Source organism: Acipenser ruthenus, chromosome 3 (assembly GCF_902713425.1).
Source record: "Acipenser ruthenus chromosome 3, fAciRut3.2 maternal haplotype, whole genome shotgun sequence".
Taxonomy (NCBI): Eukaryota; Metazoa; Chordata; class Actinopteri; order Acipenseriformes; family Acipenseridae; genus Acipenser; species Acipenser ruthenus.
Genome location: NC_081191.1, coordinates 34,844,164 through 34,871,805, shown reverse-complemented (window position 1 = coordinate 34,871,805; position 27,642 = coordinate 34,844,164). Strand labels below are relative to the sequence as shown.

The following is a 27,642-nucleotide window of genomic DNA, read 5'->3' as shown; positions in this document are numbered from 1 at the left end:
CATGTCTAAATCATTTGGGATTTCTGTTCCTTTAGCATCACACTGATTTACCACAGTGTGCTACATGGTGACCCTGCATTCTATTGAAAGTTTACTACACAGCAGCTGTTTTCTAAACTCTAGTCCACACCCTGAATTTTTACTTTATTTTACAATGATGCCAGAGTTGATGTCACTGCTGTACAATTTTGTTGTAGAGATGCACTATCATTGGTTTAGGTTAAATATAAACATCAAACTATGAATTTACCTGTATTAGCATGGATTATTATCAAGAACTGAAAACAGCATGTGTTTGCTTTAAATTATAAACTGGTATAAATCTAAACTGGCAGTGAAGTAAGGCATTCTGTGATTCAGTGACAGTTCTATGTTGCAGTGGTAAAATTACACATATTATCAGGAGAAAGATAGTAACAATTTACATTTGATGATCTCTGTTACAATTAATAGGTCATGTATGGTTACAGCATTATCAAAAGTCTGTTTTTTTTTTTTTTTTTGTTAAATTTGTTTCTGGTCAAATGCAATAAATTCACTCATACCTTTGTTACAGGTAATATGATCTCATCTGAACCCTGTACGCAGGTAGTATCCTGCCCATGGAAAACTATGGGCAGGATAGGAGTACAGGGGATGCATTTTGTTTTATTATATTATTATATTTCAAAATACATGTCAGTGATTTCATCAAACCAATCAGTCATGTGAGGTTTTTCTAATACCATAAAATCAAACTAAACTGGTAAAAAAATATATATATTTGAATTAAAAATAATAATTATCTTATGAGATAATATGTTTTCATAAGAATATGTAATATTGTTGGTGTTATAAATCTGTCTTAAAGTCAGTGGTTCGTGTTGTTCAATCTAATATTGTATTGAATTTATTATTTTTTATTTTGCTTCACTGTGTACCAATATCAAATCCTTAACTCTCCCCCGCCCCCCCGCCATTAGTATGCCCAGTTGTTGCAGCAGCAAAAAGGGGACGGCAAAGTTATATATTATTGTCAGCGATAGTTGCAATGTAATTGGTTCGTATTACAGTGACAGGTTAGGGCTACACAGGCCTACGCTAGTTGTAATGTAATTGGTCGGTATTAGCAAGTAGTAGGAGGAGGAAAGAGGAAGTGAAAGCATTAGCACATCGGCGTCGGCATCAGAGGAGGAAATAAGTTAGTCTGTCTGTGATATAATTTCAAAACATCAGCACTTTGATGGTGAAGGAAAAGTCTTTTAGCACGCAGGTTAGTAACAATGCTTTTATTCATTCACTGAAAAGAAAGTAATCATAGTCAATGCATATAGGACTGCAAAATCTAGCTTTTCGCATATTCACTTATGAACTGCGCGATTTGTCTTTTTTAGTATAATTTATTTGTATCGAAACTATATTTTGACAGTTTGCAATGGATTCTTTTTTTTTTGTCGACACGGAACATGGGATTTATGTTTCGAAACGGGGTTGTTTTAATGTTGTTCCGCTAAGTGCTGGTGTTGTGTTTTTCTTTGGTGCCTGCTTGGTTCGCTTTGTGGGATGTTTTGGTTCTCCAGTTTTATTTGACCTGTTCAAGACGTGCTGCGAGGCGGGTGCTTAGTCTTAGTGTTATTTTTAGCAACTCGTCGTCACATGTTAGGAAACAAAGTAACATGAAAGTAAAACCATAAACTTTCTTTCAATGGTGCCCCAGACAAAATTGTTAAAATGTTGTATATAGGCGCGTTCCCACGGTTCTCAAAAGCTAATAGACATCGCTGTGTGATTGAAGTTTTTAGTGTGTGTGGTTCTGGTGTCCTCATGTGAGATGGGAGACAACAATATTGTATCTGTCTTTTTAAGGACTAATATATCTGTTTATTAAAAGTCAGCAAGCAGATTTTGTGACGTGTAAAGCTTGTTCAAATCTGAGATAATATAAAATACAAAAGAACATCTCGTTAATTGGCTTATGCAGATATGCATAAAATAGGAGTCTCTTCTAAAGGCAATCACCCCCCCCCCCCCCCCCCCCCCCCCCGTGCAGCAAAATAATGTAGACTATTGTTGTTAATAAAATAAATACTATTACACTTTAACAATTTGTTACTTGCGTCTGTAGCACTGTAAGCTTCATAATCATCGAATGCAGTATTCTAACCGCTAATAGGTTTACTGCTAATTAACTTTGACCGCATTACAGCGATGAATCAGTATTTTTACCCAGTTCCCAGAAGTATATACAAGGTTTTTTTTTTTTTTGGTTTTTTTAAATTATTATAAATTGTTCTTGCATAATACACTGTTGCTGACAGGTGTTTTATGACCTACTGTAGTTTCCGGGCATTTGTAATGCCTTAAATAGAAGTTTCCCACCCAAGAACATGGTTGGCGTAATGGGTCACTGAACAGTGACAGGCCATCCATTTCAGGTCCCCGTCCCCCCCCACACACATTGTGTTACTGTTGAACTGGTATGGTAGGAATCCATGGAGACCACATTGGCAATGCTCATGCATGGTGTGGGAGTTCACAGTGCTACTAGCCTCCAGGAACTTCAGTAAAAAAATAAAATAAATAAAAAATAAAAATGGAAGATTAGAATACCGAACTACATTATCGTTTATTTTGTTGTAGTTGAGGTACATCAGCAAAGTCTGTGCCCATTATTTTCCCTAAGTTGTTTACTTGGAATGGCAATTGCACATGTTTGTGATTATATCAGGATTTATGCTGTTCTGGGTTTGCACAATTTATGACACATACTGTGAACTTTGGCTTAGTAGTTGGGATATGCTTCTCCACATTTGTAAACCTAAAATCCACTGAGAACACCACTGTCACCCAGAATTTTAAAAAAACAAAAAACAAACAGATATTTCTAAAAGTCTGTGCCAGATCAATGGTTTTAATGTAGGTCAAAAGAGGATTTAAAATCATAAATAAAATATTCTTATATAACATTTTCTCGCAAAGCTGGTACATACTTACCCCAAAAGACTTAAAGCTGTTATTGCAGCGAAAGGTGGCTCTACCAAATAATGTGTGGGGGTTGAATACTTATGCAAGCAAGATATTTCAGTTATTTTTTCTTAAAAATATTTCCCAACATAAAACCAATGTCACCTTACAATAATTGATTTTGAGTTTCAGTGTTTTAAAATAAAATATCAAACAGAATGAAATTTCAATGTACCATTTGTAATTCATTAATATGAGAGAATTGGTCAGGGGTCTGAATACTTTTGCAAGGCACTGTATATTATGGATGTAAATTCATCGCATCCAGAGTTTGCTTTGCTTTTTCAGAAGAAAAAAAAAATCTGTGTAGCTACATTTGTAAAGGTTGTCTGGTTTCTAATACTTTTTCCAGAGTCTCTGGTTTCACTGGACTGTAGCCGTTTAAGAGTGTTAACAGAATGCCGTGTTCAAGATTGTTTTGCTTAATGCTGGCTGTAATTCCCAATCTTCGCTAATAAAAAGGGCTTAGGAAAACAACACAGAAAATTGGCGAGTGTTAAATCAGCTGTTGTAGTCGTCAAATCTAACACTTTACCAGTGTACATATGGCTCCACACTCCACAGTGTTAAAGTTACACTTCTGAAAAAGTTAAAAAAAAAAAAAACACATTTAACACTATTGGATTTAAATTTACGTCTCTTACAGTGTATAACTATCAACCCTTTATTGTAAAATTAACTACGTAAGTGTTCGGAGATAACACTGGGAGAGTGATATTAACACTGCTGTAGTGACAATTTAACTCATGAGTACACAATTGTACTCTGCATGTAAACTATGTACACTGCAATGCACACAGACAGCCCTTTCCCCACCCCAGAGGACTACCTCGACTCTCAAGGTGACAGTCACATAGTACATAAAACAACACAGGAAGGTTTCAACAGTTACCGGGTATGGCAACATAACTAATAGGGGCACTTAAAATAACAGTATTTATAACAACAATAACAACAGTATATCCCTCACCCTATTTCCCGCTCCCAGCTCCCTCTGCTTCTAATTAACATATTTGTGGAGGCCGGCTCCGGGCACGGCACACAATCAGCCAACAGGTGGCAATGGCGAGTCAGTCCAGCCGTGCCCCGTTGCAATATGTTAGCCTACCTTCAACTTCTTCAGCACGGACAGAAGCGGCAACATTACAGAAACCGCCAACTAAAATCCCAGATGTTGATATTATTACTCTGGATTAGTGTACTTTTATTTTACTGTGAAATATACCTTGGTTAAATATGAAACAACACACCGTGTGGTGGCAAATGTGAAAATGTAACACCTAAAATCAACCCTAACGGTTAACACTGGGATTTCAACACTGGCCAGTTAGCTGTGAAGACATTATTGGACACATCAAGGCTTGTCTCTTCCTACCTTCTGTTCTGAACTTACTCTTATTCTAAGTGATTTTATTCATTAGGCTGAATTAGCATATTGGATGTGTAGAGTTTTTTTTTTCCTAAAGGCATTGTTATCTGTAAGTATAGGCACTTTGCTTTAATTTAAAAGCCAGGAGATTATCAGTGCAACCTTTACTCTAAAATATACATGCACCTCAGCGTTCCCATAAGAAGCTCCCAACATGATTATTGTGAACCTTTTTTGGCGTGAATGTTACAGGTTCAAACGGTGCCTCACATGTGCAAATCTATTATTTTGTAAACATTCTGTGGTGGTCTGTTTCAATTTAATTTGAAAACAAATTACAGAATCATCTTAATTTATCATCATACATTTTTTTGTTGAACCAGACAGGTGATTGGATCATCAATTATTATTTATTTTCTTAGCAGATGCCCATATGAGCAGTGTGGAGTAGTGGTTAGGGCTCTGGACTCCTAACCAGAGGGTCGTGGGTTCAATCCCCAGTGAGGGACACTGCTGTTGTAACCTTGAGCAAGGTACTTTACCTAGATTGCTCCAGTAAAAACCCAACTGTTTAAATGGGTAATTGTATGTAAAAAATAATGTGATATCTGTATAATGTATAATGTGATATCTTGTAACAATTGTAAGTCGCCCTGGATAAGGGCGTCTGCTAAGAAATAAAATAATAATAATAATAATAATAATATCCAGGGCGACTTACAATTGTTACAAGATATCACATTATTCTTACCTACAATTAACCATTAATACAATTGGGTTTTTACTGGAGCAATCTAGGTAAAGTACCTTGCTCAAGGATACAGCAGCAGTGCCACCCACCTGGGATTGAACCCACCACTCTCCGGTCCAGAGCCCTAACCACTACTCCACACTGCTGCCCAGTTCCATGGTAGTATTTAATGTACAGTTATTATGGCGGAATCTGAAGTATTATGAGCATTTATATGCATCTTGTTACTGTATGTTACAGGTTTCTGAATATTTAATATTCATTGAAACCTTCCAATTATGGTAACGGCCTCATGCAGCACTTACTTTTCTGACTATGACTATCTTGAGCTCCTGATCTTTTATTTATATGTACTGGCCAACTCCCTCAAATCTCAAAGGTACATTAGATCCTGCCCCTAGGTTGTACTTCTACAGTTCAGTAGTCTTATCTGATGTTGTGTGTTGTCAGAATTTATCTCTCACAATAGTAATGTCAGTGTAACCACACTATAGTTTTTATGTCTGCAGTGTTTAGAAAAAAAGAAATTACAATTGCTAGGTTTAATAGCAATTCTGACCAGTTTAAGAAGCAGCCATTTTTGACAACTGTACCAGTTTTAATATTTTTATTACCAGTTGCACTGTGTAAAAGACAATAGAGTTTAGTAAGCATTTGGTTCTGTTGAGGGGTTCTTGTCATGTGATAAACCACAAGATCAAGTTTGTGAGTGGGGAAATTCCAACATGTTCCCACATGTTCAGGGTTGTGAGCAAACTGCTGTGTTGGTTGGTGCTGCATCTGATTCACGACTGTCTGTTTGCAAAATGCTTTCCATAATGCCTTCCAACACATATCAAAGTACTAACAGACAAACCTTTCAGTGTTATTGAAATGTATTATTATTTATTTTTCTTAGCAGACGCCTTTATCCAGGGCGACTTACAATCGTAAGCAAATACATTTCAAGTGTTACGATACAAGTAATACAATAAGACTAAGAAATACAATAACTTTTGTTCAAGCAAAGTACAAGTGTGACAAAACACAATTCAATAATACAGCAGATAATAGTGATAGTTACATCAGGCTATGATTAAATAGTGATAGTTACATCAGGATATGATTAAATACAAAGTACTACAAAGTATTCTTAAAAAGAAGACAAATGTTGCAGGAGGAGGGTTCATTTTATTTTTGTACTTCAGTACAAGCAGCTTTGCTAAACTGTTTAGCTGTCCACATTTGGTTATTTGTATGGGAAACCTACAGTGTAATTTTAGGACAGCAAATGCAGCTACAGCTTTGAAGAATAAACCATATGTACATTCGGAGTTCTTTGATCTCAAAGTACCGCTGCTAAAAGGGAAATGCTGCTACAGGGTCACAAATGAACAGTTTCAGATATAGGGAATTTTATTGTAGTTTTTTTCTTTTTGCCTGTGTCTCTGTTCCTTGAAACACATTGATATTGATATTTCTACAAATCTTTTAATTTAAACCTTTGCTGGTATCGTCCGGCAGTAGCAGAACATTATGTGAAAACACTTGAGTTTTGTGGTTAGTGTGTTCTTCAAAATAAAAATGAGCGTCCTGTACATGTAGGTAGGCCTAGTATTTTAACCACCAGTCTGTTCTGACGTGAGTGATATGCTGAAAGAATCTGAAGCTGCTATAATTGTAACATTTTTGACTAGTCATGTAGAGTAACTCTATATAAATAATATTGTGTTGTATGGTGTATATGGGAATGAGAAACAAAACAAATACATTATTTTTTTTTTTTTTTAAGAATTAGAATCATTAAAGAATGGAATAATGGCTTATTTGAAACTGGGCATGTACACTGCCCTCCACTGTGTATTCTGATAGTGTCAGAATGGGCCATATTCACATTATTTATTTATTTATTTATTTATTTATTTAATAAATAAAGCTTGTTATTCTTGAAAGCCCTCTGGTGTATTTTAAAACTTAAACCGTTAAAGCTTTCTAAATACAGTAGGCCCGAGTGTATGTATAAATAAATAAATAAATAGTGTTTTAGAGTTCATCTACAGTATCTTTAAAGTAAATGGTCACTATTTGTACACCGTTACAGAAATAAATTGGTAATATTTCAGCTAATGTGTTGATGAAGTGTAGGCCTAAATATTAATCTTTCTACTAGTTTGCCAAAATGTTTCATCTCAAAAAAAAAAACAGAATTGTGTCATGGAACTCCCAGATGTTCATACAGTGAAAACATGATCAGGGGCTTGTGGGTTTGAATCTTGTTGTCTTGGCTGGCTGCTCGCTGGAAGTGAGCCCCATGAGTCCAGGGCTGGAGTGCACCAACAGGACGTACGCCTGACTTAAAAACAGAAATATACCAGACTTAAAATGTACACCTAGTGCACCACCGGGACGTGCGTGTGTCTTTGAGTTACAGTTTAAGAGTAGGCGTAAGGATTTTGTCTCGGGTATACTGCCAGTCTTTTCATTTTCATTTAAAGTAGGAGGCTACAAATCCTGAGTAGAAGGCAAGGGGGGTATGGGGGTCCTCCCCCAGCATGGGTGCAGGTGGCAACGCCCCCCACTGAAAATGAATTTCAGGGTTTTGCAGGTGTCTAAAACTGCATATCCTAAATATGTGCCTTAATATGGACCCAAAGTTCAAAAGAAGTGTAACTTTAATTTTTTATGATTTTAGGCATCAGAATTTAAAGAGCAAGTAAAAATTACTTATATCTGTCTATGAAAAGTAATTATAAAATAATATAGTTTTATTAGAATTTTAAAACCACAAACATGTCTTGGCACACAGTAAATTTAAAAGTAAGTAAACTTACTTTGGTTTTGCAGTAATTTATTACATACAGAAAAAAGTGAAAGACACCAATGAAACACAGAAATTATATTTGAGGCACAAAAACAAACAATGTCACATTATACAGATACCATAATACCAAGTGAGACAGAAGAGAAAAATGTGAAGCAATTTCTAAATTAAAAGACATAACATAAGAAGCAGTGTTAATTGGTAGTAATTTGAATACAGAAAAGTTAAGCCATAAGCTGTATTTTGTTTTCTATTTTTTCATGTATTCCATTTTTTCTTTTGCATTTTATACAAAAAAACTAAAACACAGGTTTTAAGTTTCTAAAAATATTCATGGAACCAAACATTTATTTTTAGTCTTCCAAGATTCTGTGTATACATACCTTCCCATGTTGCCGTTTCTATTAACTACCAAGTCTGGGAATACGGAAGTGCAGACACCCTGGGATCCTTCAAGAAGCTGCTTGATGAGATTCAGGGATCAATAAGCTACTAACAACCAAGATGGGCTGAATGGCCTCCTCTCGTTTATAAACTTTCTTATGATGTTCTTATTAGTAAGTAATACATTTTAAAATGCGAGAACTGTGATTTCGAACACTGTTGATTTTACAGTTTTCAGAAGTTCGTTTCTGTTGCATTTTCTGTAACATTAATGTTATTTCTACAGTAAGATGTATTTTTTCTTTCGTTTTTAATTTTTTTTTAAGTCTGTTAACTGTTGCTTGATTAAAGTAAATACAAATAACAATAAGTAATGTATTGGCATTTACTTGAACAACGTAGCTTGAAAGTAAAAGTCCAGTACATAAATGTCAAGTTCTAGGTATATGAAATGGAAAGACATGGAAACTACTTCAAATGGAAAAGAGTGATGTTGAAATGGAAAAACACTTTGGTGTACAAATTACATACACAAATGGTTTTGGATATTTCTTATTCATTTTATAATACAGATTAGCACAAACTGACATACCACTTTTTTTTTTTTTTAATTTAGTCATTGCCAATTCTTTTTTATTATTTTCTCCCAATTTGGAATAGCCAATTATTCTTAGGCTCAGCTCACCGCTACCACCCCTGCGCTGACTCGGAAGGGTGAAAACGAACACACGTTGTCCTCCGAAGCGTGTGCCGTCAGCCGACCGCTTTTTTTCACACTGCGGACTCACCATGCCAGCACCCAAGTGCTATAGCGTCGGAGGACAACGCAGCTCTCGGGTAGCTTACAGGCAAGCCCGCAGGCGCCCGGCCAGACCACAGGGGTCGCTGGTGCGCGGTGAGCCGAGGACACTCTGGCCAACCTAACCCTCCCTCCCCCCGGGCAGCGCTCGGCCAATTGAGTGCCGCCCCCTGGAAGCTCCCGTCCTCGGTCGGCAAAGGAATAGCCTGGACTTGAACTCACAACGTCTAGACTATAGAGCGCATCCTGCACTCCACACGGAGCGTCTTTACTGGATGCGCCACTCGGGAGCCCCCAACATACCACTTCTTTAGGAAATTAGAATGAGCTACTATAGGAAATCTGGAGCAGCTTCCCTTTTTGGCTGGTGCTTGCAGTCTGCCACAAAACGCTCAAATACACGGCTTACTAGAAATCACATTAAGAACATAAGAAGGAAAAAGAACATAAGAAAGTTTACAAACGAGAGGAGGCCATTCAGCCCATCTTGCTCGTTTGGTTGTTAGTAGCTTATTGATCCCAGAATCTCATCAAGCAGCTTCTTGAAGGATCCCAGGGTGTCCGCTTCAACAACATTACTGGGGAGTTGGTTCCAGATTAATGTTTATGTAGGACCCTTGAAAAGGGTAAAAGTTATGAACGTAGATTGTATACACTCTATATAACACTCTCAATGTAATTTTGCCAGAACTTGTCGCCACGAGAGCCACTCGGATCAATGAGATAACTGTACAGCTCGTGTGCGTAGGAACCGGAGTAAAAAGTTTCAAAGTGAAAGCAAACGCAGAGTTAACCCATTCATTAATGCCTACATTTTTATACTGTGTCTCTTTGTTTGCACCATGCCTTTTAGGACCCTAAAGGCCTGGAAACACCAGCGTTTCGAAGAAGGCTGAACTTCTTTAAATAATTGGAACAATGTATATCAAATCTAAATAAAAAATAAAAGTAAAAAATATGCTACGTTTAGTGCATAGATTCCAGTACCAGTGAGCATTGCCATTGTGAACGTGTGCTGAGGGACCGAAGTAATCCTTTGGACAAATATGTTGACAACGAATTGTTTTGAAAGGTTTAGTTTTCACCGACGTGAGTTAATGAAGTGAATTGATGAACTCTCAGCCGGTTTACAACACGGGACTGACAGGAATAGTGCACTTCCCCCAGCCATGCAAACGCTGCCCTGAAATTGTATGCCAACGGGGCATTTCAAAATACAGTTGGAGACATGGTAAATGTACACCGAACAACTGCCTGTCATGTAATTCGCAGAGTTTCACCGTCACTAAAGTGACGACTGCACAGGTATGTGTCGTAGCCACATGAAAGAGAAGTTGTCAATATAAAGCAAAAGATTAGGGCGAAATCAGGAATCCCTGGTATAATTGGCTGTATCAATGTCACCCACTTCGGAATTAAATTTTTTCCAGATTTAGCTTAATACATAAATGTTAACAAAAACTTTTTGAAATGTGTACTTTCAGATATAATTTATAAATATTGATAACACACGTTAAATCTGGGAATCTAATAAAGAAATCTGTGAAAAAAATACATGGAACTTAAATCTTTATTTTACGCTTGGCAGCCAACATTTAGCTAACCGATACATCCGCATGGAACTTACATCTTTATTTTACAATCCATAATACATGATGTTTCAGAATTGAAGCGTTTGATGTAGGCATTCCATGCACAGAGGAGGCGGGGAAGCGAGACCAGTGCTGCCAATTGGGCGGCTTTTCATTCAGGTGTAACGTCATTTTTTCTTACCCTGTCAATTTTTCCTACCTTGTGCACTGTGCATGCTCAAAACTTTTATTCCCTTGCAGCTCAGGAGTCATCAAATTCTGCTTCCCTGCCCTATTTCATAGCTAAGGTAGGAAATTGACACAAGGTGACCAGCCATCCAGTTTGAATGTTTATACTTTGAGACAACATTTTGGTGCAGGTAGTAAAATTTGACAAGGTAGCACAAACTGATGTTATACCAGTTTACGGGAGAGAAAGATGGTAAGAAAGATGTATTGAGCCTTTCTGCACACCGTACTTCAATCCTGGCCTCAGCAACATTGTATTGAGTGTCTGAGTGCAGTTATTGTTTAAATTGAAAGTTAGTCACTGAACCGCTTAATGGAGCAAAGCACTAAAAATGAATGGGATTATTTATTTATTTATTTATTTATTTATTTATTTATTGACGGTTCACTGGACAGAAAGACGCTTACTTCGATACTGTCAAAGTGAGTTCCAGTATCACACACGAGTACATCTAGTCTGCTGCGTGCTGAACACACCTTCATGTCTCAAAATACACTAGCAGCTCTTCTGCTACAGACAATAACAACAACAAATGAAACCCACCAGTTTCGACAGAAATGCAGGATCACTGCCAGCCCATATCAAGCTAAGTATGACAATACTTTTTTTTTTTTTTTTAAATGTTAGGCTGCGTTGCTGCTTTTTTTTTTTTTTTTGCGCGTAGTATGTAAAGCCTAACAATTGTTAGTTTGCAGTTTTTGGATATGACAGGTTTTTTTTTTTATGTTCTCTTCAGAATTAACAGTTCATTTCCTAGAAGTGCTTAGTATTAGTATAGCTGCATATTTATAATTTTATTTTAAAAAAACAAAATTTATTTCAGTTCACAATCACATTTAAAAATAGATATCCTATGTATTATGTTTTCTGATCTCTGTATGGTGCTGATCAAGTTTGAACCGCACATTTTATTGTGTTGGTTGTATTTGTAATTTCTAAATTATTGCCCCAGATAAATTTTGGTGGTGGTCTCAATGGGTAAATTTCCTGGTTAAATAAATACATAAATAAACATTTTAAACAATTTTATTTACAGTTAAGGATAATAAACAATAGCATCAGTAATAAAACACATTTAAATTAAATGGAGGTAGTACTTGTAACAATTTAATATGCGATTAAAACTGCAATTAAGTATTTTTTTTTAATCGTGAGATTAATCGCGATTAATTTTTTTTAATCGCTTGACAGCCCTAATCTACACACATTACATGTTTACTCTGTTTATTCTACTAAGCAGTATTTACAGGTACAAATACAGAAACACATGATATAACATTTTTTCAAACAAATGGGGTCACTAAAAGTGGTTGAAAATAATTGCAATTAATTACAAATTACACAATTACAATTGTAATTGACCCCAAGTCTGGTTGCAGAGGTTAGGGCGATATTTGAATAAAATCTGTTGTATAGTTGATTTAAATGCTGCTGTGCTACATTTGTTGACAACTATCTAAGCTGAGCAGTAGGCTTAATCAAGAGACAAAGTCAGCTACAGCAAATCTGTCTTATTGGGCTTATAAACCAGTAAACAATTTTTATGTGAAAAATGGATGTTTAAAAACAGAGGGTGATGAGGTAGGTATGAGGGAAGATTAAAGGTGAAGGGAAGACTGGACTCATCTCAAGCAAGCTCTGTGTTCTAAACCTTTTTCATACCACAGTCTGTGATGTGTAACCACATTTGCTTCAGCTAGGTCAAAATAATTTAAGTGGGTGTGAATAGTACAGTACTTTTTAGGTGCATACATGAGGGCACCCCCACTGGTTCAGGCAGCGAAACCGACTTTTCAGGATGTCAGAAGTTCTCTCTGACACGTCGCGTTGCTACATTTTGAAATGTGATACTTTACAATTTGATTTTTTAATGTGATACTTTGTACTGTGATATTTTGTAACAATTGTTGCCCTGGATAAGGGCATCTGCTAAGAAATAAATAATAATAATAATAATAATAATAATAATAATAATAATAATAATAATAATAATAATAATAATAATAATAATAATACATGGGCATGGTTGTAGCGAACTTGAGCTTTGGTTTCTGCATTGCTCAACAGTGTCATCACCCAGGGTTGTAGGCCATAGCCTTTACAATAGATAAGACCATCCGACGTTACTAACTTTACTCTCTCAGTTTAGCCAGCCTGTTGCAGGAATTTTTAAAGCCGTCAGGTTTTTGAGCCAGAACATTGTCCTCTATAGCGGAACGACTCATTTAGTTTTGGCTTGCTTACATGTATACATTTGAGTGTCACGCTGCTTTTTCAGCTGAGACTGGTCTGAAGCCTACAAATCTCACAGAACTATCAAAAGTATAAACAAACAAGTACACAGAACAGTCCTGCATGTAGTTCAGGTTCAAATAGTGCGATTCATTTAACATATTCTCTTTTTAAACTAAGCGAGTGTGCAGCAGTGTATGAAGCATTCAGAACGCACCGTACTGTTTTTATTGCTTTTATTTTAATACTCTGCATTTTGATATGCATTAGTTCCATGTGCAGTTGTCATTATATTGCATTTATAGCCACGTTGTGTTCATGAAGAATTGCTGTGGTGCGAAACGCTGAAGATTTTCACACTCTTAGGTGAAATGTAGAAAAAAAGTCAATACCTGTCATACAGTAAGAGAAATAAGTCGCCAAAGTAAGGTAAAAATGTCCTCCTTCTTTTTCTCCTGATTTTTGCAGACCCCAGGCACTTATATCCAAGCATATGTATATTACAGGATATCCAAGTTTAATAACAATTAACTTGTTTTGTCAACATGGTAATATACTAGGGAACGCATTTATTCTGACGTCTGTATCATTTATATTAAATTATTTATTGATATTTTAAAATGGACTAGTCGCACGCAAAAAAAAAAAAAAATATATATATATATAAAATATATATTTCTGTTTTAAAATGGAACATTTGCCTGCAGAAAATATCTTTTTAAAAAAAAAATATTATAGAAATATAAAAAAAGGTCAGGCATGCGTGGGATTTGAAACTATAATCTTCAGTTTGCAAGCGTGTTGTGTTACTGTCAGTGCTACAGATTAGTTCCTGATCTCTGAAAAATGTTGGTTTCCTGTCAGTGTAACGCTCATTGTGGTCCATATTGGCACAAGGAAGTACGGTTCCTCTCGATACTGGTTGATGAGAGTGAGGCTATTTGTGGTCCCCACTGGACAAAAAGGAACGTACATTTCTGAGAATTAGCTATGCTGAAGTATAGCCTATACATTTGGTAAAAGTAAAACATAAAAAAATATTGAAATAAATTAATACATAAAACAATACATAAACATTTCTTTCTTTATCTTGATATTTATTTTTCACTATCAGATATAAACACTGCCATTTTAATACTGTATGAAATGAAAATAAATACTCAACAGTTCTTTTTCAATTGTGTATTAGTGAAGATTTTTGTACATAAAGGTCATCATGCTTTCATATATTTTTACTTTCAAATTAAAACATATTTTGTAACGACCCAGACAATTGCTTTGTTGCAGGACTTGTCTGTTCAGTTTGTCTCGTCTGTCTTTGTTACATGTATTGTAAGGGGAAAAGGTCATGCCGTTACTTACCATGGATAGGGGGAGTGAGTGAATGAGTGGGGAGAATGTGTGTTGCTGTTTTCAGAGGTTGCAGAGCATGGATGTGACTGGTTGAGCCGGAGAGCGGCGAGAAACGACGGGAGGTAATATAAGGGAGTGCATGAGCATGGGGACTGGAGACAGTCCAGCGCTGAACTTGAATGAGAAACTGTGGGTGCGACTGAGCGAGCGTGTGAGCTGTGACCAGAGTTATTATTTTGGTGCCGTGAATTCCGGCCCCTGACTGGAATTCTCTGTAGTTTCAAATAAAACAAACATTTTGAGAATTCAACACCGTCTCCCTGAGTACTACTACCTAAACATGAACATGTTACAATATACTAAATGAACGGATCAAGTTAGAAGAAACAATTGGAGCAACCTTGGCCAGCACCAAGCAAATAGGCACAACTGTAAAAGCGGTGGGTGTTAAGGTTGCCCCAGTTGTTTCTACTAACTTGGCTTGTGTTTTTCAGGCACAATAAAAGTGGATCGAACTTCCATCTTTATCCTTTATCTGTATGATGGCAGTGTTGACTAAGCTGTAAGTGCTTATTATATTATGAATTATAGTATTTGAATTTTGCTAGGGTATAGGGACAGTGTTTGCTTGATTTATATAAAGTGTAGGCATTATTAAAAGAACGGTGGAGGAGATTAAGAAAAGATGGAATGATATTCCGAGGCGCACGAAAGAAAAAGTGTTATACACAATGAGGGCTCATCCTCCACTGTTATTTTAGTAATGCTTACAGAATGTATTTTTTGTAATATGGCATTCTGGTATTTAACAGTACTGGTTCAGGTAGTATTGTTAAATTCGAGTTGGAAAGAAAACGGAAAAAAGACAGAGGGACAGATGACGCAGTTAGTTTGTAGCTAGAGCGAGTACAGTTTTTCGACCATATATACCATACAGATATGCTTTAAAATCATACATAGAGTAAGAAAGACAGAAAAACATAAGAAATAGGAGAGTTGTAACTGTATAAGACTTTAAAAAGATATAAGTTGTAGTTAAACTGAAGACTGTTTGTATGCAGCTGTATTGTTGGTTAACATATTGCTGTACAACAGTGGAAGGATTATCCACCCGTTTGACTGCCATGGATGTAAGTAAATAAAACTTATTGTTTCTGAAGTTTGAAAAGTCAATATGCCTGGAATCATTCTATACGAAATAAGAAGTTGAACTAATATGCGAAGCACAGTAACTGGATGATGCGTCGTAATGTATAAGCAACCTAGATTACAAACTCTGAAGTGGTACATTTGTTTATTAAGAAGCCACCACACATTCCATATTGTATTCCTTTGTCCTGGTGATGTGTTTCGAGCTTGTAACACATCTTCATGTTACAAGTACTGCTTGTACCAAAATCTCCAATTCCATATTGGTAAATTTCAGTTTTCGCTTCCGAGCATCCTCATCACCATGGCTAGTACCAGGCTGAGGTCTTTGTGTGCCATTCATTTCTTTTGGAATGTGTAGCCTACACACGCAGGGTTAACCCAAACCTGCTATTTATTGTGAGAGGTGTGTAATTCTCCACCGCTAATTGCGGTGAGGGGTATTTTAAATTGGTTTATTTACCTAATTAGTCTTATAAAATAAAATAAAATATTTTGACTCTGATTGTGGCCGTACTGAACATGCACATTACGTGGCTTTTTGTGGTCGGTATTTCCCCTTTATAAATTTGGGCCTCTGAGTCAAGAAGCTGCAGTTTAGTGCTGTTGCAGACATTTATTAACAAAACCAACACAGGAGCAAAGAAAAAGGCACAAGGGCCAAAACAAAAGGTTTAAACAAAATACAAAAACTGCTGTCAGGCTGGGCAACAGGTCATGAAACTCCCTCCAACAAACAAAGGATTTCTCCTTCCTTATATACATGTGGCCACTCCCCAATTTGCATCAATTACCTAATTGGTGTATGGCCACACCTGTGATTGCTGGCAGGGACATTTAACCCCATCCCTGCCACAGCAGCAGGGCTTCTGCCCTGCCAAATAACCAGATCAGGAATCCGGTGTGGTACGGCACAAATTAACCCCCTGCTAAGCACTATATGTAAATGTCATCAAAGCCAAGGAATTACCCTTTAGATTCTGAAACAGTGGTTCAAACACTGTTGCATCTTCGGTGGCCTAAAATCATAACATCTAGAGATTGGTTACAGCTGTACACATGTCAAATGTGTGTGCTTAATGTGTCTCATTGTTTGTGTTAGGTGTTCTCAATCTGGAATTTAGCTATAATTTCCATTTAACAGCCACTAATTCTTTTGAACGCTATTAATGCACGTCTAGTGTGTTAGTTATATTATTATGGTCTCCTTCCAGAAATACTATCCAGTCTCCCTGTTAGTTATGCAGTCATATGAAGTGGATCTCAGTGTCAACAAACATTCGCCCTTGTCAAGGATCCCTAACTTCTAGTTTTGATCTCTTCAGTTTACATACAATCTGATAAGTAACTTACCTGTATGTCACTTCAAATAAAAAAAAAAAAAAAAGCATAATTAAAATGTTGGCCACAACTGTCCTCTCTTCATAACAGACCAGGTGCAGCATATAAGTGCCCTTGCACAAAATATAGTACTTCATTTACTGAACACATTTCTTGCCTGCTGTCACAGAGGTCAGACTTAAAAGGCTTCTGCCACTTTGACAAATGAATAAACACTTCAGGTCAGGTTGTAAATGCCTGGCTTCTGAAAGCCTGCGTTGCATGGGAGCCACTCATCGCTGGCAGCCTTTTTATTTTCTCCTTGAAAACTATAGAAATGTCAATTCAAGCATAGCGTGCCTCTCAGTAAGACCAGAAGAAAAAAAGTCTGTGCGACTGGCGAGTATTTCTATGATTAACAGGAGGTACAAGTTAGATTATTTTGTCAAGTTTATGTAGTCTAAAAGGACCACCCCTTCTTTTGTGGGCCTCAGGGATCACTTAATCATTTTCAGGGCGACCTGCAGTAGCTTAGGGTTTTAAATTCACTGGTCCAGACAGAAACACTGTTTTTGTACTGGTCCATAGTGGTTGTTCAGTGTAGCATTTACTTCTCCCACAAATTCGTTTTAAAGTGCCATGGATGATCTGGTTTGCTGAGTCCTTTTTATATTCACGATATTTGGCAACCGTGGAACAAAAAGCAGACGAGCACAGTACAGAACCATGCAGTTCATTTAATACAGTCCTGGTGGATGATCAGTTTATACAACAGTGTGAAGAAAGCCACCTAGTCCAGGCTTCTGTAAAATACTGTGCTAGTTTGTTTAGTTTAGTTTTGGGAAAGCTTGGTTAACTCTGAAGTAAAAACACTGTTTTAAAATCCATTTTCTTATCTCTTGTTAGCACTAGTAGCAGTGTTATCACTGTTCCCACTTCTCTCTTGTGTAAGATATTTTGGTTATTATCATGTGTTGTAGACTTCATTTTGGAAAATGTAGACCTTTCTAAATTAACAGAAATAAAAGATCCAAAATATTCTCTGCATAATAAGAGGGAACAGTAATACTGTTGAGAAAGATTCTAATAATTAAGACAACTGATTTGGACTGTGTACTCTTTAGAAAAATCTGAAACCTTTTTTTTCATGAACATGCAGATGTCATAAACATTTGTGTAGATCGAACCGATGAGTAAACCATTACCTGCTTTCTGGGTTTTAGCATTATTGTTTAATTATGTTTTCCGGGATTTCTGTCCGGAACAATAGCTAAAAGCAGCGCTCCAGATAAGGTTTTGGGTCATTGAGTAATTTACTCTCAAATTTAAAAAGTGTGTGTAAAATGTATTTTGGGTGAGTAAAATGCAACATTACCTTGAAGTCATGAGTACTACCACTAAACACAGTACATACCAGGTGTATCATTTCAGAACAATTCTGGGGTGGTGGAGGTGGCAAAGTAAACATTCTCTGTCCCAAATAACATCATGAATGAGAAAAAACAGGCAGTAATTGGGTCAATTTACCACGAGACGATCTAAAATCGAAATGGGGTCAAAATAAATTGAAATCCGAAAACGCACAACACAGCCCTACACATGAGCTTAAATCTTGTTTTCAACTCTATGGTACCTTTTCTTTAGAGCATAGATGCATAAATCATTTTACCTGTGCATAAACAATATAAAGGGAGAGGCGGCGGTGGCTGAACCCGACCCCACTGACCTATCTGATCCATAGCAAATGATGCCCCTGGTACATACTTTACTTCTAACTTACAGGGTATGCATTAACTACAGCTTTACATTTGAACTGTAATGTTACTTTGAACTACTGTACAAAAACTGGGTCTTACAGCAAGACTTCACTTTCCTTTTTTTCCACCTGAGAAAAAATATTTTCCAAGTCAACAGACACACTCCCTAAAAAAAAAAAATGTCCAAAAATTTAAAACAAAACTGTACCGATACTGCACTAATGCAAATAAAGAAACGATAATATTGTATTCCTTATTGCTCATCTTGCTATAGCAATATAAAGTATCCTGACTCTCCCCAAACACAGTATATTGTACTTATTATATAGATTTTCCTTCCAAAAATTTGTTTGACAGATAGGTAAATTGGAAAGTAAGGTTGAGGGGGATTAAGACGGGGGCATGAAGTTAAGGTCATGAAGGGCAAGGCAGTGTTGCTTTCTTTGGGCGTGAAAATTCAGGGGTACAAAGGCAAAATTTAAATCCAATCCAAGGGCACCAAGGCAATTCATACTCATTCATAAAACAACAAAAAATAAATACAGAGAGCCTATAATGTTGATGAAATATTAATTCAAACAAACAAAAATCTATGTTTTCTGGGTGATTCACACACTAATTGTTGCAAAAATAGAATATAGGTCACTTTTTCATTGTAAAAATAAAATGGTATAAAAATATCCAATTTAAAAACAAACTTTCAAAATGAAAAAATACAATGGGTATATATATATATATATATATATATATTCAGGGTATTTACTAAGGTCTGTCGCCCTAATAACAAGAGCTAAATATAGCACTTGTCTGTGTCCTGTAATTAAAGCTTTTTTAAAACCCTCTGCCATGTGTATCATAATTTAGAGTAAGTAAGTTCAACTGGATTTGATATAACAAGTTGTCCGCTGGTGAAGCGAATGTTTAATTAGTGCATTTTTAAATGCTAAAAATAGTATTCTTTCAGAAATTGAGATTTTCATGGAGAATTGGATATTATTATTACACAGCACTGCTTATAATTCATGGAAATCGTGAAATCCATGCAGCCTAAGTGATACAACAGCACAAATAAGCAATGTCAGTGAAGGGAAAGTTAAAAATAGATTTTCAGGAAAACTGGCTGAAGGTGTACCCATGGCTGGAGTGTAATAATGATAGAGGTCAGATGAGTTGTTCAGTCTGCAGTGTGTCTGTGCAACTGTAGTTTGCTAACCGCTGTAACCTGTACAACCTGTACAACCTGTACAAACCACGCAGCTTTGAAAAGAAAAAAAAAAGAAATAAAAACTTCGTCAAGCAATGGAGAGTGCTCTGCATCACAGTGATGAACAGCTGAATGAGAGACTTTATATAGTTTCAAAATTCTTGAAATTTACAGTTGCAAAGGATTTGCAGTTTTGTTATAATAACACCAAATTACAGAACAGCAACGGTCATTGAAATGTCTATATAAATTAGCAATGTTTATACAGTGAAGACATGGAAGGAGTCGATGTGTATTGCAACATTGCATTTTAAAGTATTGCAATTTTAAGCATAACATCTCCTTATACCATATGTGATCATAGAATATGTGATTGTGTAATATGTTATACATTATATGTGTTTTTTTTTTTGTTTTTTTTTTTTTTTTTTACTAAGCTGTGAATTAAAAAAGATAATTGAAATATAGGTCTACATTATTTGAAGGATATTCACGTGTATGTGAAATGGCGGACAGTGAAGCATCGAAAACAAATTAAATTGCCGCTGCTAAAGAAATGGCCTGAAAACCCTCTGCTGTTTGGATCATTCAAGCATTTCATAAAAAAATATCAAACACAGTGGCTCTTAACATATGAAGGCACAACCAATTTCTGCACTACTTGATGTAAGTTCATAATATTATTATTATTATTATTATTATTATTATTATTATTATTATTATTGTTGGGGACAAATTGTTGTGCACTCATTTCTTACCTGAACATTAGGTAAATCCTAGAACACTTCACTGCTGCTTTAGACAGCTCTTCCTTTTTAAACGTTTTTGAGTTAGCACTGACACTGCCAGTGAACACATGTGATTGAAGATTCCTGGAGACGCGGTCATACTGATCTCAGTCTAACAGAGTCCCTCCCTGTTTGTACTTCATTAGCCAATGATACAGTGTGTCGTTCTCGTGGTGTAGTGCTGGGAGGTGCACAGTAAAAAGAATGGCAACAGTAACACATTATGATAATGAGTCATTTTCTCGCAGGACGAGATTAGACAGAATTCAATTGAATTGTGACAGAACGGGCCAGCTGACGCTGAGCAAGTTTGTGAATGTGTTGTAGATCAGATGTTCTGGTGCTGAGGGACACTGGCGGCAATGACAGACAGGCTTGCAGGCAACATTTGCAGTTTTTTTTTTTTGTTTTAAATTTGAGAGGCATTGCGACAAGTGGCTTGGGCACTACGGCAGTTGCCACCGGTGCTGTCGGATATTTCGCGCCCTGTTAAGATTGTGCTGAAAAATCCTGATGATCAGGAATACTGTCGCTTATTCATGAGTCACAAACACACATTGGAAGTGAGTGGATTCGACCGTACTTTTTAAAATTAATTTATTTTATTTATTTATTTATTTATTTTATTAAATGTATGTATGAATTAATTAATTATTTGAAAACTTAGGCTTATTGGTTATGTGTTTCTGGCAATTCCCAGGCATGCTACAATTAGATGCCCCAGCATTTCTATGATCCATTCTCTAGCTACCACATGCAGTATATTCACAATTGACCATTGAGAATAGGAACCAATGAAGTACAAGAAGCTTGATAACATGCAAACTCAAGCTGTGCAGCAAAATTGCTATGCGTATTCTTCACGCGTTAAATTGAAGTATCATACCTAATTTAATATTTTTTCAGTGCGTAAAGCACCCAGTACGCAGCTGATCAGGAGTGCTGGCTGGATGTTTCCTTTGCCCATTCTTCCTAATCCTGATATCAGTGAGATCATTTAGTGCATTCCTGGTCACAAAAAAGAAACAAAAAATATTTAGATGATCAAACCCTAATCTCTTCATAGTTCATAGGCCCAGCACTTCTAGCTTTCTTTTGAGCTATTTGTGACTGAATTAAATCACATTGATATTTGATATCTGATATATCTCAGCTACTGAATCCCTTCACATTGCATGTATAATACATGGGGGAAGGGACATTCTGATTTAGTTGCAGGCTTGAAAACCCTGTTGCTGTCTTCTCTTAAAGCACTTCCTGTCACCTGTTCTAGTCTGCTTTCTTTAAAGTTTGCCGCTTTTGTTTTACTGGCAGACCAGTTTCCTCCATCAGTGATGTAAACCTACTTCCTATTTTAGTCAAACCGCTTGAAGCCTTCTGTGAATGCTTTATAACGCCACAGGGAAAGATCAACTGAAAGGTACCTCAGCATTTGAGCATGTAAGTTTGAATTTTAATACTACTCAAACAACAAAATAATTTACCTGAACAGGATTTTAAGCCACCCTCTTTTTTGCTTTTTTTTGTTTTCAGTGGTTGTATTTTTGACACATTAAATAGATAGTGACTGACATAATATGCAGTGCCTCGGTGTCGTTTTAACAGGATTTCCTGGTAACGGAAAAACTGGTTTAGCTTCTGAAGTGCATAGAGCTAGCAAGCTGGCTGATTCGGGGATGTAGGGTGTGGTTCTTTAGTTTGTTTCTGGGTTTCCTTAAGCTCTTTTTTAAAGCCACATTATTACACTGCTTAATTACAGTTCTTTGTACAATTATGGTGACAGTGCAGAGATGCAATTTTTACATTTTACATGACCAGTTGTACTAGAAATGAATTCCATCAGTAATACCTTCTTGTGACACTGCTACAAATGCCGTTACTTAGTTCATTTAAGAAATGTACTTCTAGGGTGCATGTGTACTGTAAACATCAAACTACTAAATTAAAGAATTCAGAATGCCTGAGGTAGAAGTTCTAAGGCATATTAGCTCTAGCCTATACCCTGGACTCTTGTTTTTTTTTTTTTTTTTATCTCTTTTAAACTTATCATTAAACAAACATATCCAGTCTGTGAAGTGCAGGTATTATTGAATTGTTTTTTGAATATTCTTAGGGCATTTTATTTTTTAAAAATCTGCTGCCTGAGTCAAGTCACAGCTCCACTGTATTGTTCAAATCTCATTTTGTCTTGTAATACTGAGATATTAACTTGTACAATGCTTGTTTTACCACTGCTGATACTTGATATTTTCTTCAGTGCTCAGCAACAGACAAAATAGTTTTCTGATTTTCATGTTATTAATACTGATAGACAGCAAGCACATTTTTTTTCGTAAAACTACCTTATTTCAACCTTTGTGTTTTGCAGAGATTTCATCCTTAGATTTGAATGTAGTAGCACAGCAATGCTGTCAACTGACACTGAAACCAAAGGTGCAGAAATTCATACTATATCAGTAATTTTTTGTTTTAAGTTATAGCTGAATTGGTGGCTAAATAGTGCAACAGGATATGCTTCTCCATCTAACACAAGTTACTAATATTAGAGACAGGCTTTTAAACCCTGAGCTAGATTCTCAAAGCCATTTACTCTGAATTGTCAGAAAGGAAAAAAAGCAGCCATTAAAATTAGCAAACCAAAAATAAACCACTTGGAAATGTGATTTAATGATTTTTAAGTAGCCCAAGACCTTTTTTTAAAAAAAAATGTGTTTTAGAATTATTATAATGTTTTCCTTACAGTAAAAAAAGTCATTTGACTTGGATTTTAGTATTATTACACATGACCATTGTTAGTTCTTGTACAATATACTACATACACGTATCGGTTCAATGGATGCTGCATACACAGGAATATGTAGCATACATTATGTGGGCTACAATAGTCTACAGTATTTGGCATAGATCAGAAAGTGAGGAAGAAGCATGTGCAGTGCAGATACTGCTTTGCAGTACTTTTAATGCAATGTACTTGACATCAAACACACACTCGCTCCCCAATTTCCCTCTGTTGTGAAGGCGAAAAGCATGGTAAAAAGGCTTTCAAAGGGCTCTCTCACTAACATTAAAACGGCACCATTTATTTGGAGTCTAAAATGGATCCAGAAATGATTAATTATAACTCTCAAAATGCAAGGCATAATAAAAGCAAAAGCAAGTTTCATATCTGAGTGAATTATTTTGGCTACAGTATATAAAATAAACAGCTGCTGTAATACACGTTTTTCACTGTTGAAAAAGTGTCACTTTTTTAAATCGCATATTCAAACAACAGAATGCATGGGGAATGTGTGGAAGTGCATGCTGTACCGTACTTACCATAAACAAATACTGAAATGCTCTTTGTCAACTTTCACACAAAAGCATCAAGTACAAGTGTTAGAGAATAAGGAAAAGTATTCAGTCAACTGTCTATTCACTGGACCCTTTGTTTTGTTCTGTAATATGAAAGGAGAAAAAGTGGCACTGCCTTGGGTATCTGACACAGCCCAACAGTGTTTAGCTAATGAGTTGGAATGTGACACTAGATCGGTAACAACAGAAATGTATGTGACTGTTTTTTAAAAAATAAGTAATGTTTTAGTAAGAGTATATGTAGGATTGTTGATGTAAAATGTCGTTGCTGTGACTACAATGTTGAAATTATTATAATTACATTATTCTAATTGGGGGGATTATAAAACAGCTGTATAGTAAATATGGACTGGAGAGGAGGGTCGTAGTGGAAAAGTATTGCCCCAAGGGGAAAACTATTGTTACCCTGGAGGTAGAACAGTATAAATCCCAGGTCGTTGCAATATATGCAGTATAATAGAAACTGCTATTCCACCAGTTTAAAGTTTTTCTTATTTAAGTTGTATCTTTTTTTATAATAAATGTTGTAAACTGTGAATAAATAACACAGCATCCAAGGACATTTATACACACTTGTATTGTTGTATACTTGTTTTGTAACATCAACGGACAGTTTGTTTTTACTTTTAGAAAAAAAAAAATACAGTGCAAGCACTGGAGCTTTATAAGTACAGTGTTGTAGGTTTCTTCTTCCTCCTTCTTCCTTCTTTCTTGTTTGAGTTTCTGTTACAATTTATCCTAGCATAATTCATGATAGCATCATCAGGATCACTTCTGTGTGTGTGTGTGTGTGGGTGGGAGGGGGCAGGTATTACTATCAGTGTGCGGACAAAATTTGAGAAAATGTCCCCACAAAGATAGTAACTCCTGAAAAAACGACGTTGTGGGGACGTCCCCACTTTGTAAAGCACTTTTTTTAGAACTAAATATACCTTATATAAAAAAAAAAAGCCAAAATATTTAGTTTGTCGACTTTCACCCTGTGTGCAGTTTTGCCTGACTGGAGTTAGAAATAGTAAATAACAATATATGATGAGAAGTCCCCACAAATATAGGAATGCAAACACGTATGTATGTATGTATGTATGTGTGTGATTGGTTCACATCACTGTCAGTCCTGCCCTCCACTCCTAACAACAAGAGAAAATGGCTGAATGAAAAAACAGCTGTAACTTAACAGAAAATGAATTACAAAACGGAGAGAGAGAGAGAGAGAGAGAGAGAAACTTCAACAAAATTTCCTGTTATTTATTTGTTATTTACTTATATCAGTTATAACACAAAATATTTGCAACTCACACCCTAACCCTAACCTATTTTGCTCCAGAAATGTTGGTGCCCTGTTGCACTGGTAGTAGTATATTACTTCATTATATGTACAGCACTAAGATATCCGTGCCAAAATGTTTTTCTTTTTTTTCATACGTTAGAAACGCATAATAAAAGGCTCGCAAATATTTAAGGCTTTACAGTATATAAAGTCATATTGACTATCCAACCTTGCTTCTCATTATTTTTACTGACTCCTATATTAAATATGTACTGCAGACAGCTCATAGTGGAAAATTAAATGCCCCTCGGGAAGACTATTGTTAACTCCAGGGTGTGGCTTCTTATTTATTAAAATAAATAAATAAATAAATAAATAAAAGTAGTGCTGGATATTTTAAGTGCCACGAGACTTTATTCTCTCGTACGTGATTCTCGGCCGCTATCTTTAAGCATTATAGAAACTCGGTACACTGCAGTAAGTAAACAGTTTTGAAAAAGAAAATAATAATAATATTAAGTCTATCTAGGTGTTGTTTTGCAAGCGGTTGACTTTTGCTTTAACTCTTAAAACTCAGCCCCATTCATTTTGAGGCGCCAGCGCACCGAAGGTTACGCACCTATTACTCAGGCACCGTAAAAGACAGCTACCTGGCTTGTTTAAAAGTACAGACTCGGGGCTTTCCAAAGACGTATTGTGTAGAGTGTGTGTATGCGCTACTCCTAGCCAGAACTACGACCGCCTGAAGTTAAGCCTCTCATCATGTGACAGAGTTCACAGCTTAGGTTTCAAATTGAGTCTATTGCTCCGTCATTGTAGCAGCTAGACTGAAAGGGGTGGTATCGTTAGAAGCTGAGCTGTCCACCCCCCACCCCCATGTTCATTTCATATTGAGGTTCAATGGTGCAGTGACCTTTCATTTGATATGTTACATGCATGCAGTACAAACTATCCAGTAGTTAAACACACATAAATGAAAACAGTGAAAAACAGGTGGCAATAGGGCTGAGTGTAAGAGTTAAAAAAAAAAGGGAATGGAGCGCTGGTTTCAAATAAAAGCACCTTTTTTCTTCTGCTGCATGCAAAAACTTCATGTCAGGCAATGGCAAAAGCAATAGAAAGTGCTCTGTCTCACAGTGATGAACAGCTGTTAGGTCTCCTGAAAGCAGCTTATTGTAAAGCAACACCAGTGTGAATGATGATGCAATAAAATATACATAGTTTTTTATATATATATATATATATTTTTGCCATTCCCCCCAAAATTTTGGAATCCCCCCCATTGGCTGCACACAAAAATGAAATTCAATCCCTGAAATATATAATATATATGAAGGCTTTTTTGTATACATTTAATAAAATGGGTTAAGGTTTAGAGTGTAATACAGTAGCCTACAGAGCAGTGCATTATGTAAGCTGTAGATGCTAAAAACAAATGTGCAATTTGTGAGGCCACTTCATACATGAAATATTCAAGTAGCACCTACAGTAGTTACCAAGGGAATATTTGCACACACTCTTACCACAGGTGGTAATCATTCCCAAGTTTACTAGGTGACGCTGCTCAATTATTTGGATATTGTTTATAGTTGCTTGTACAGTAGCTGTGCGTTTTAGGGAAGAACAGATGTTGTGAGCTGTGGCATTGCGGTGGGTATGCCGATCCTTTCCACATATCTTTGTTTACAAACCATTTGATGGGAGATGCCATTCCTTCATGTTATGATTTAGGTGATAACATCTTTTTTTTGCTCACAGGCCCACTTTGGGTTAATAATTATGTACTGGGTCCCATGGGTTTTTGTTCTTGGAGTTATGTTGGGAACCTGATAGGCTAGACTGGACTTGGTGGGATGCTGTAGTATAGATAGTATCTGCACTAGGACAACATGCGATATCCCTCCCCAAGGATCTGAATAATACATTACAGGCATCTGCACTGTGAAAAAGTAGGTCACTGTGACCTGCAGTGGCAGTATGTGGCATTTATTTAGATATCCATGTAGAGTTTAATCAGATTCAGATGAATTTTGATTATAGACCCTTTCGGATGACCCTAAACTCTATCGATACACTGCTCTGAATTAAGTTTACGTTACAGTGTAGAAGATACTGTAAACTGGCTGTAGGAGGATGCTTCACTTTGGCAGTATCAAGCCCTTGGTACTGTGCATTTTACTGTGATTGCCAAGGTCAAACCTAATCTATAACACGCAATACTTTATGTTCATGCTTTATATTGAGTCAAGCTACAGTATTTTCAAAAGGATCGAAGTAAGAACTACTGT

At 36.3% G+C, this 27,642-nt stretch overlaps 1 protein-coding gene across 7 annotated transcripts in view; it reads left to right on the top strand.

Moving 5' to 3' along the window:
• The first annotated feature begins 1,065 nt into the window (after nucleotides 1–1,065).
• Nucleotides 1,066–27,642, top strand: part of LOC117394251 (engulfment and cell motility protein 1) — a 167,640-nt gene continuing 141,063 nt past the window's right edge. For 3 of the 7 annotated variants that reach the window (XM_033992364.3, XM_033992362.3, XM_033992361.3), the window contains exon 1: nucleotides 1,068–1,252. The gene's annotated coding sequence lies outside the window, so the exon portion shown is untranslated. Of the gene's footprint in view, nucleotides 1,253–22,053; nucleotides 22,171–27,642 lie in introns of those variants that run through there. The other 4 variants (XM_033992359.3, XM_033992357.3, XM_033992360.3 and 1 more) reach the window with 3 other exon arrangements.